An 11,834-nucleotide genomic window follows, 5' to 3' on the forward strand; every position below is an offset into this window, starting at 1 on the left:
GGCACCGTGCGAAGGCAGAGCCGGGCAACCCCAAGCCAGCTGCCAACTGCTGCTCCCGCGCGCTGAGTCTCAGCCAACCGGAGCTGGCGACGCTGCCTCTGACCAGTGAGAGTCCAGGGCCAGGCCGTTGCTGTGAGGCGTGAGGTCTGGGAGCGGCAGCGATTTGCAGCTGTTCTGAGCCCTGTTGTGGGGGGTTATGGGCAGGGGAGGTGTGGGCACAGCGGGGTCCTGGGTCAGTGGGATCCGGTACAGCCTGTGTGCCAACGTGCGGCAGGACTGAAGTGGCTGCTCCGAAAGCCAGGACGCCCGTGTGCACATTGGGAGCTCGAAATGGATTCCGAGGAGCCTGAGTGGTACGGCCCAGCCGGCAGACTGCAGTGCAGCCAGCTGAGGCTCAGACCTGACAGGCCTCTCCTCCCGACACTGAGGGTTCCTACAGGAGAGCTTCTGCCTGGAGGGGTCACATCCATACAGCACGGCAGGCTTCGGCTGGTTAGTATGCAAGGATGGCAAAACTCGCAGGCTGCGGCCCCGAGACAGGCAGAGGAAGTCCTGGTGCTGGTGACATCACGCGGGCTGCTGGAATCTGTGTGCTGTCACACTGCGTTTCCATGACGCCAGCGGGGTTGACCCAAGGGAAGCTTTGCTGCCATGTTTGGTACTGGATAGAGCATGTTGCACGGGGCCTAGGCAGACAGTCTTGCCAAAGAGGCCAGTGGTACATCACCAAGGACAACACAAGTTCTTTTGTGCCTCCTTGAACCCTGGCCAGGCTTTGGGGAGAAAGCCAAGAGGAGTAGAGGGCACTGGGTGTTTCCCCACACTGCTAAGTAGACTGGTTTATTCAGTGGTATAAAGGCTGGACCTGCTTACAGTGGCTGTGGATGCCTCATCCGTGGGATGGATGCATTGCTGTGCAAGTTCCCCATGGCTGGGAGAGGTTCTCCATATCGTCATTGCAAATGGAGCTCCCCAATGACTGCGGATCTGAGTGATGGGAAAGTGTTGGGTCAGCTTGTGGTGTATCTTAATCACTGAGCTCACGTAGCAATGATTAGGCCCACTGCCTCACTTACTTCCTTTACTGCTTTTGACTACAGACACTGCTTTATTTTTTGTATGCTATTGTAATGGGCAGTAAAAGAAGCCTATCCCTTATGTTGGTGTCTGTGTCCTTCCTGTTGACCCCCTGGACTGGCACCACACTATTAGCATGTGATGGGCACATAACTTGGACATCAGGACAAAATGACTTGTAAGGCCAGCATCAAGAGCGTATCCTTTGGAGAGAGACTGAGAGACTTTGGCTTGTTGAGCCTGGAGAACAGAAGGCTCTGGGGAAACCATGTGTCTGCCTTTCAGTACACAGGGCCTCAAAGGTCACCTATTTCCAACGCCCTGCTGCAGCCAACAGTGAGGTCAGGCTCTAGGTCAGGTTGCCCAGGGTGCCACCCAGCCTGAACTTGTACACTGGTAAGGACGGGGTATGCACAGTGTTTCTGGGCAGCCTGTGCCAGCACCTCACCAACGTCTAAGTGAAAAACTTGGTAGCACTGCTTTTGCAGTCTCTGGCTTACAGAAATCCTTTTTAATTTTCTTCCCTACTAACTAACTTTTAACCATCATTAAAATCATATGGTTATGCATGCATGTAATCGGGTTATCTAGATTTACCCGTGATAGAGGCTGCTGCCCCTAGAAGGTGGGAAATGAACAAAAACAATGGCAGCAATCTGAGGAAAGAACTTATTTTACTAAATACGAATAATATTGGAATACAAGGTGACACAATATGATACAATATAACTACAACTACTATATCAAACAAGGCAGAGAAAAAGAAAGAGAGAAAAAGAGTCCCCGAGAACCGGGGGCCTACTGCGATCTCTAGGCGACAGGCTGGAACGTTGCTGATAGAGCGAGACGGCAGGGATGGAGCGCTCCAAAGAGATAGACAGAGCGAAAAGAAGGACGTTCCAGCCTGGGAGCGAGATTATATATGTGTCCTCCTCCTCTGGTGATTCGTCTCTGGCCGCGTCGTCCCCTGGGATATGTAGTTCTCCTCCAAGAGCTGAGTACTCGGGATGCTGCCATTCCACAGATCTGGAGCATGAACCTTCCACATTTCCACATACCCTCTGTTACACTTCCACGTACCCTCTGTTACACTTCTGTATGCCATTAACAACTACACTTTCTTATACCACCAAAACAATTTACCACTATTTGTGCTCTCAGTTAATGATTCATACTGCACATGATGTCATGATGTAGAATATTAACAGCAACAGCACAAAACCATGACATTCCACCCCTTATTCTACATTATTACATCATGGTTATACATATATATATACATGTATATGAACTATGATAAAATAGATTAAATGTAATATAACTAAATGTATAACTAAAATGACTAAAATACACTACACATGCAAATATATATATAGATACATAGAATTACTGACTGCACTCCCCCAGCATTAATTTACCTTGTGGTACACCTTGAACATCCCCGTCCTTCTGCATCACCCACCAAGTGCACCCAGGTCCCTGGGCAAAAACAGTTCCACGGACAGGTTTGCCATTTCCAGAGGCTGGAAGGACCCAAACTGCTTTTTCCAACATGCTCTTCACATGCACAACAGGGACTTTATCTCCTTCTATAGTGTGTAGGGGACTAGATCGGCTAGGACCATCGCGATTGACAGATCCTCTAGTATTGACCAACCAAGTGGCTTCTGCCAGGTGCTTCTCCCAGTGCTTAAATGTTCCACCACCCATTGCTTTCAACATCGTTTTTAATAACCCATTATATCGTTCAATTTTACCAGAGGCTGGTGCATGGTAGGGAATATGATAAATCCATTCAATGCCGTGCTCTTTGGCCCAAGTATTTATAAGTGAATTTTTGAAATGTGTCCCATTATCAGATTCAATTCGTTCTGGGGTGCCATGCTGCCACAGGACTTGTTTCTCAAGACCCAGTATGGTGTTTCGGGCGGTAGCATGGGGTACTGCGTATGTTTCAAGCCACCCAGTGGTTGCCTCTACCATGGTAAGCACATAGCATTTACCACTGCGAGATCGTGGCAAGGTGATATAATCAACCTGCCACGCTTCCCCATATTTGTACTTTTGCCATCGCCCTTCCTCCCAGAGAGGTTTCATCCTCTTAGCTTGTTTAATTATGGCACATGTTTCACAGTCATGAATAGTCTGCGCAATAGTGCCCATAGTTAAGTCCACCCCTCGGTCTCTGGCCCGCTTATATGTTGCGTCTCTTCCTTGATGGCCTGAGGTCTCATGGACCCATCGAGCTAGAAATAATTCACCCTTGTTAGCCATTTCAAATCTATTTGAGCCACCTCAATTCTGGTAGCTCGATCTTCCAGATTCTTTAGTTGTTCTTCAGTGCCCTGACTCATGGGCACGTGTGCATCCACGTGACACACGTTTACAACCATACCTTTTGTTGGGGCAGCAATGTCTTTCCACAGTTCAGCAGCCTAAATTGGTTTACTCCTCTGCTGCCAGTTTGATTTTTCCCACTACTGTAACCACCCCCATAAGGCTTTTGCTACCATCCATGAGTCAGTATAAAGATGAAGCATCGGCCACCTTTCCCGTTCAGCAACATCTAAGGCCAGCTGCACAGCTGTCTGTGTGGACAACCTGTCGTGTGGGGCTCCACACAGCAGCCTTCTATTTGCAATGCTTCCCTACAATAAGACATGATCCATCTGTGAACAGGCATATTTCTTTTCATTTTCTGGTAGTTCGTTGTATGGTGGGGCTTCTTTAGCACGTGACACCTCTTCTGCTGGTGATGTTCCAAACCTTTTACCTTCAGGCCAGTCCATGATCACCTCTAAAATTCCGGGATGATTGAGGTTCCCCATTCGTGCTTGTTGTGTAATCAGCGTAATCCAATTGCTCCAGGTAACATCGGTAGCATGATGGGTGGAGGGAACCTCCCCTCTGAACATCCAGTTCAGCACTGGCAGTCGAGGTGCCAGGAGGAGCTGCGTTTCAGTACCAACTACTTTGGAAGCACCCCGAGCCCCCTAATATGCGGCTAAGATCTCCTTCTCAGTTGGAGTGTAGCACTCTTCAGACCCCTTATACGCTCGACTTCAAAATCCCAGGGGTCGGCCTCAGGTCTCTCCTGAGGCCCTTTGCCACAAACTCCAAGTGGGACCTTTCTCTCCAGCAGCAGTGTAGAGGATGTTCTTTACATCCTGTCCCATCCGTACTGGCCCCAAGGCCACGGCACGGGCTATCTCTTGTTTTATCTGCTCAAAAGCCTGCTGCTGTTCAGGGCCCCATGTGAAATTGTTCTTTTTCCACGTTACGTGATAAAGGAGGCTTACAATGAGGCTGGTGTAGACCCAGAAAAGACTGTGTCTCTTTCTTGTTAGTTGGTGGAGACATGGCAGTGATTTTGTCGATCACATCTGCTGGGATGTGACGACGTCCATCCTGCCACTTGATACCTAGGAACTGAATTTCCTGGGCAGGCCCTTTTACTTTGCTTCGCTTAATATCAAAACCGGCTTGTAGAAGAATGTGGATTATCTGCTTTCCTTTTGTGAAAACTTCCTCTGCTGTATCGCCCCACACAGCGATGTCATCAATGTACTGCAGGTGCTCAGGAGCACCACCCTGTTCCAATACAGTTTGGACCAACCCATGGCAAATGGTTGGGCTGTGTTTCCACCCCTGGGGCAAACGGTTCCAAGTATACTGAATACCTCCCCAGGTGAAGGCAAACTGTGGCCTACATTCTGCGGCCAAAGGAATGGAGAAGAAGGCATTAGCAATGTCAATGGTGGCATACCATTTGGCTGCTTTTGACTCCAGCTCATACTGGAGTTCCAACATGTCCGGCACAGCAGCACTCAGTGGGGGTGTTACCTCATTCAGGCCACGGTAGTCTACTGTTAGCCTCCATTCTCCACTGGCTTAACGCACTGGCCATATGGGGCTATTAAAAGGTGAGTGAGTTTTACTGATCACTCCCTGATTCTCCAGATGGCGAATTGTAATCGGGTTATCTAGATTTACCTGTGATAGAGGCTGCTGCCCCTGGAAGGAGGGGACTGGACAAAAACAGTGGCAGCAATCTAAGGAGAAAACTTATTTTACTAAATACGATATTGGAATACAAGATAACACAGTATGATACAATATAATTGTGACTACTAAATCAAACAAGGCAGCGATAAAATTGGCAGCTGACAAAATGAGGTTTTGTGCACATTTATCTCTGAGGTCATATTTGAGTTATGGAAGCAACATTGTTGATAAGATTAGTAATTACAGTCTTTACTTTTGACTCCTCAGGGAGTCTGGCTACGGAGGAGAGAAGGGAGGACACCTTCCAGTAGTCCCTCAGACTCACTCTCACTTCATTTTGTCCTGGAGATCGAGAGCTAGTTCCAATAGCTCCTGAGGATGTTGACTATCCGTGGGATGCTCACACCAGCACACTCCCATTGCTACGTGTCATTAATGTGTTCCAGGTTATGTTTGAGATTAAACAATTATTCAAGAATATCACTGAGAGATCTGACCCAAGGTGAGAAGGCTCTGCATGGCAGGGGGTGTGGGACGGTCTGGGGAGCTCCCTGAAGCAGTGGGCACCCCCAGGACTTTGAAACTTCATCTCCGTGCAGGATCCTGAGAAACTGGTAGAATATTGGGGGCCAAGTTACTGTTCCATGTATTGCGATAAGAAACTGAAACAACTGCCTCCCACGGGAGGTGCGCTGTGCCAGGAAGTACAGCCCTGTGGTCACTCCAACCTCCCCAATGAGCCCAGTGGCTGCTCCAACTTAGTCAGAGGTCCTGTGGTCATTCCAGCTCTGACAATGAGTTCTGAAGTTGCCCCAGTCCCTGCAACAGCCCAACAGTAGCTGCAGATTCTACTGTGAACCCTGTGGCTGTTAAAACCCTGCAGAAGGTTCTAGAATTTCAAAAAGATATGCATATGAATTAGTATCTATGCATATATTTTTGCAACTGCTTCTGTTACATATATGTGAAAATATACCGTATGTAAGCATGTGTTTATATATATAGATATAGATCTAAGTCACAATCATACTGCTTTTCTTTTTGTCTATCTTAGTAAATAGATTTAACCCAACAAATTCGGAACCACAGCACTGCCCTGAGTCCCATACAGATCTCCTGGGGACTCTTGAAACTGACCCTGTCACTCAGTGAAGAGCACCAGAAGATCTCGAGGTCTTCTCAGGGAGCAGCTCCTGAGGTTTATTCCTTACACCAGCTTTGGAAGAGGCCTCCAGTTCTCTGGTCCTGCTCTGATGGGGCCCTCTTGTTATGGCAGTGCCAGCAAGAAGACCAGCTCTGACACAGCCGTTCATATTGCCGGCTACTGACTGCAGCCCCGGAGTGCTGTTGTAGAGAAAACAGGACTGTCGTGAGACACACAAAACCTTCAGGCCAGCCCAAATGAGAGGACTTGAGAGCACTGTGGCAGTGAAAATAGAGAAGGACTGAAAGGAGCACGTTGTGCTCCTGTCTGTGGCTGTACCTCCCTCAGACCCAGACAAGGGAGAAAGAGAGAAGACAAAAGGAAAAGTTTAAATTGAAAGCTTTCTATTTATATATTAACCTATTCAGGGAATCTGGTTCGATGTTTACACGAGTTCTTGGAGTGAGAAAATGGAAAGTAGGTAGGAAAGAAGTAGTTACATAACTTGCAACAATTTATTGCAGATTGACCTATAACAGTTATACAATCAAACAATAAAAGATGCATAAAACATAAAGAACCATCACTCGGAAAATGTGTGAAAAAGATGTGCACTTTATGGGAGCTGGAATAGAGCATGTTGCAACACCTTGCTGACAGCGTGCTTGATCTCCTTGTTCCTCATGCTGTAGATTATAGGGTTCAGTGTTGAAGGAACCACTGCATACAGAAAACAAAGCAACCAAAGACTAAACTGAAACTTAAAATGATAAGCACAACTTCCTTGAGGTAGGAGGCTGAGCAGGAGAGCTTGAGGATCTGTGGGATTTCACAGAAGAACTGGTTGACAACATTCCCTTGGCAGAGAGGCAGTGAAAACGTACTGGCAGTGTGCAGCAAAGAATAGAGAAGCCCAGTGCCCCAGGCAGCTGCTGCCATGGTGACACAAGCTCTGCTGTCCATCAAGGTCCCGTAGTGCAGGGGCTTGCAGATGGCAACGTAGCGGTCATAGGACATGATGGTGAGAAGGGAATACTCTGCTGAGATGAAGAAGACAAAGCAAAAGAGCTGTGCAGCACATCCTGCGTAGGAGATGGCCCTGGTGTCCCAGAGGGCGTTGGCCATGGCTTTGGGGAGAGTGGTGGAGATGCAGCCCAGGTCGAGGAGGGCCAGGTTGAGCAGGAAGAAGTACATGGGGGTGTGCAGGCGGCGGTCGCAGGCTACGGCTGTGCTGATGAGGCCGTTGCCCAGGAGGGCAGCCAGGTAGATGCCCAGCAAGAGCCAGAAGTGCAGGAGCTGCAGCTGCCGCGTGTCTGCCAACGGCAGCAGGAGGAACTCGCTGATGGAGCTGCTGTTGGGCATCTGCTGTTCCTGGGCTTGGAGTCCTGCTCAGAGTGCAGAAGATAATGACAAGTTCAGACCATTCTCAGAGACACTGCTCCTGCTATACTATACTTTCCCTTTGGAAAATGACCGTTTAATTCTAGAACTTGTATTTATTTTTATGAGCTTCACCATCTCTTAAGGAGTAGAAGATTAGGGAGCTATTTCCTTCTGCTAATTTCCTAATCATATCCCAGCCTCCTGGATAGTTTCCTCTATACTGCAGCCGCTCTTGGAGACCCCAGCCCCAGCCCCTGTGCACTTCATTTTGTCTTAGAGAAATCAGCCTGTTTGCAGGAGAAGTGAACTTATTATGGCTGCAGAAAACAAAGAGAACAGAAACTGATCGTATCCTTTCAGGAAGGAGAGTCTGAAAGCACAACCTGCGTGACTGTTCACAAAACAACAGATGGACAGAAGAAATACTGAGGTGTTTCATAGCTGTGTTCAAAGAAGACAGCCGCTTTTAGATTTGTGCCTCCAGTCCTCTCTTCTTCTTTCAGAACTGGAAATGGAAAATCCCAGCCTTGGATCTCATCTTGCAAAGTACTCTCACAAGCATCCTGCTGTGCAGTGGAGCTGTGATCCCCTGCCCCAGGCAGCAGCTGTGGCAGCACAAGCCCTGCCGGGGGGCTCCTTCCCCCCACACGTCTCCCTGCAGCGCCCTGGGCAGCTCCCTGGGCAGGCTGAGTGCTGAGCCTGGCAGGTGGCAGAGTCCCATAGCCGGCACACAGCCCCTGGGGCACAGAAGGGACCCTGCTCTGCAGGACAGCCGTGGGCACCCGCCTGCAGCCCCGGCTGCACAGCCTGCAGCCGTGCTGGGACACGCAGCCCTCAGGGCTGTGCTTTCATACTGCAGCATGGAAACCCTCAGCTCAAGCAGAAGTCTTTTTCCAAATAAAAGAAACACGCAGTGCCTGCAGCCAGATCTGCTATGGTACATCTCAGTTTTAGTTAACCCTCTATGAATAGCAGCTGCATTGTCTGCAATGAGACTTACCGTGTCATGGTCTGTGGGCAATGCTGTTGTCATGAGCTCACACCATACACATCCTGTAAGCTCTCTCCCCTTTTTCTCCTCTCCTTCTGTCACCTGCAGGCTGTGCTGTGCACAAGAGCTGCTCCTGGGCACAGCTGTCTCTCTGCAGCACTGCCCACTTGTATGAGCTCCCTGTGTCCCAGGAGCCCAGCCCAGCTCAGCACACCTGAGGATTTGAGTTTCTCTTCCTCCCTGCTTCCCCTGGAGATTTCCCTGGGGCTCCAGGGCTGGAAGCTCCTGATAGACAGCAGGCTCATCTCTGCAAAATACACTTGGATGTCTGATGAATTTTTCACAAGTGGACAGACAGATACCAGTAGCATGGCTTTGGATTGCGGAATCAAACTCTCTAAGACAGAGTTAGGTTATAAAGTAGGAACACGTTTATTAGGCACCGGGTGCAAGTGGGATCACACCTACCTTGCACATCAGAAAGCAGAAGTGTTACATATTTGAAAGCCAAGCCGATACATATCCAACAAATTTCGTGGAACTCATCTAGATATTCGTTGTTTCCAGTAACTCATTTACATACTGCCCCTCACTCTGGTGCACTTTATAGTGGGTGTCTCCCTCCAGTGGTCTAGGGGATGAAGACAGATATCTTCTTTGCGAAGGATTGAAGTCTACCTTGCTCTGACCTATTTACGTTGTTGTGCTTGACAGAAGTAGTCCAATTTTGGCCTAGTTCTTGAGACATGTTCCCTTTAGTGTGCAGGATGTTCTTCCCTTGTCTTAACTGCGCATCCCACTTGTTTATGGGCCCAAATACCTAACTTTTGACTTTGAGATTAACTCTTTTACTGTATCAGTTTGTCCTAACAGATCGTGTTTGCCTAGCAGAAGTGCAAATGCCTCATCTGAAGAGCTCTGCTCCTGGCCCTTAATAAAAAAGACACGCAGACAAGGACAGGGACCCTCTGACTTCTCCTTTGCAGGATCATCATTCAGCTGAGGCAGTCAGTGCATGTTTCTCATCTTCAGATGTAAAAGCCTGGGGTTGAAATGAGATTCAGTTCCCCACAGACGCATGGTAGATGGGACTCCTCTTGGCTTAGAGCAGATGTGCACAAGGAGTTGCCCCTGTTTGAAGGCTAAAAACCACCTGGGATTGAATCTGGCTGTAGCGATAAAGGCTTTGTAAAGTATGCTAGCAGGAAAAGGGAAGACTAGGGAGAATGCCGGTCCCGTACTATGTGAGGGGGGTGCTCTGGTAATCAGGGATGCTGAGAAGGTAGAGATACTGAAGGACTTCTTTGCATCTGTCTTCAGTGAGAAAGCTCACCCTCAGGAATCCCAGACCCTGGAGCTTACTGAGATAGTCTGGGGAATGGAAGACTTGCCTTTAGTCAGGGAACAGGTGGCCCGTGAGTGCCTAGGCCACACCAATGTTCACAAAGCCATGCGACCCAAAGGGGTGCATCCACAGGGGCGGAGGGAGCTGGCAGAGGTGATTGCTGAACCACTCTCTATCATCTTTGAGAGGTCTTGGAGAATGGGGGAGGTGCCTGAAGACTGGAAAATAGCCAGTGTCACTCCGGTCTTCAAAAATGGGCAAGAAGGAAGATGCAGGTAATTACAGGCCAGTCAGCCTCACCTCAGTCTCAGGAATGGTGACGGAACAGCTTGTGCGGGATGCCATCTCAGGGCAACTGGAAGAAAAGGAGGTTATTAGGAGTAGTCAGCATGGGTTCAACAAGGAGAGGTCATGCTCAACCAACTTGGAAGCCTTCTATGACATTGTCACTGTCAGGGTGGGTGGCAGGAGAGCGGTGGATGTAGTCTACCGTGATTTCAGCAAGGCATTTGATACTGTCCCCCATTACATCCTTATAACAAAGCTGAGGAAGTGTGGGATGGATGAGTGGACAGTGAGGTGGGTTGAGAACTGTCTGACTGGCAGAGCACAGAGGGTCATCATTGGTGGTACAGAGTCCGGTATGAGACCTGTAAGTAGTGGTGTTCCCCAGGGATCCGCGCTGGGTCCGGTCTTGTTCAACATCTTCATCAGTGACTTTGATGAGGGGATAGTTGCCAACCTCAGCAAGTTTGCTGATGATACAAAGCTGGGAGGATTGGCTGACACTCCTGAAGACTGTGCTGCCATTCAGCGAGACCTGGACAGGCTGGAGAGCTGGACAGTAAAAACTTGATGAGGTTTAACAAAAGCAAGTGTAGAGTCTTGCACCTAGGGAGGAATAATTGCATGCACCAGGACAGGCTGGGGGATGAGCTGCTGGAGAGGAGCTCTGCAGAGAGGGACCTGGAAGTCCTGGCGGACGACAGGTTTGCCATGAGCCAGCAGTGTGCCCTTGTAGCCAAAAAGGCCAATGGCATTCTGGGGTGCATTAAAAAGAGCGTGGCCAGCAGGTCAAGGGAGGTGATCCTTCCCCTCTACTCTGCCCTGGTGAGGCTTCGTCTGTAGTACTGTGTCCAGTTCTGGGCTCCCCAGTACAAAAAAGACACGGATCTCTTGGAAAGAGTCCAGCGGAGGGCTACAAAGATGGTGAAGGGCCTGGAGCATCTCCCCTACAGGGAGAGACTTAGGGAACTGGGTCTGTTTAGCCTTGAGAAAAGAAGGCTGAGAGGGGACTTGATCCAGGTTTATAAATACCTGAGGTGTGGGAGCCATAGTTACGAGGCTGGTCTGTTTTCAGTAGTGCGTGGGGACAGGACTAGGGGAAATGGGCTGAAACTTCAGCATAGGAAGTTCCGCACGAATGTGCGCAAGAACTTCTTTATGGTGAGGGTGACGGAGCACTGGAACAGGCTGCCCAGGGAGGTGGTGGAGTCTCCTTCTCTGGAGATATTCAAGACCCGCCTGGATGCCTACCTGTGCAACGTGTTGTAGGGAGCCTGCTTTGGCAGGGGGTTGGACTCGATGATCTCTAGAGGTCCCTTCCAACCCCTACAATTCTGTGATTCGGTGATTCTCTTGTTGGTCTTAGTGCCTCCATCTGTCAGACATGAAAGAGATGATAAAATGCTGAGGGAAGCGATGGCATAGCAAAACAGCCAGCTGTGTGTTTGAGGAAATGACACTGTCAGTGAGAGCTGCCATGGGGAGCTTGGACGCCTTCCTCTGGCTTGGGAAGGATGTGGTTGGTAACAGCCAAAGGGTCTGACTGTGATAAAGAAGCTCTCCATGTCGGGCACTGCAGCCTTTGAAACTGCCTTCCCACGACA

This window comes from Excalfactoria chinensis, unplaced genomic scaffold, assembly GCF_039878825.1.
Source record: "Excalfactoria chinensis isolate bCotChi1 unplaced genomic scaffold, bCotChi1.hap2 Scaffold_68, whole genome shotgun sequence".
NCBI classification, from domain to species: domain Eukaryota; kingdom Metazoa; phylum Chordata; class Aves; order Galliformes; family Phasianidae; genus Excalfactoria; species Excalfactoria chinensis.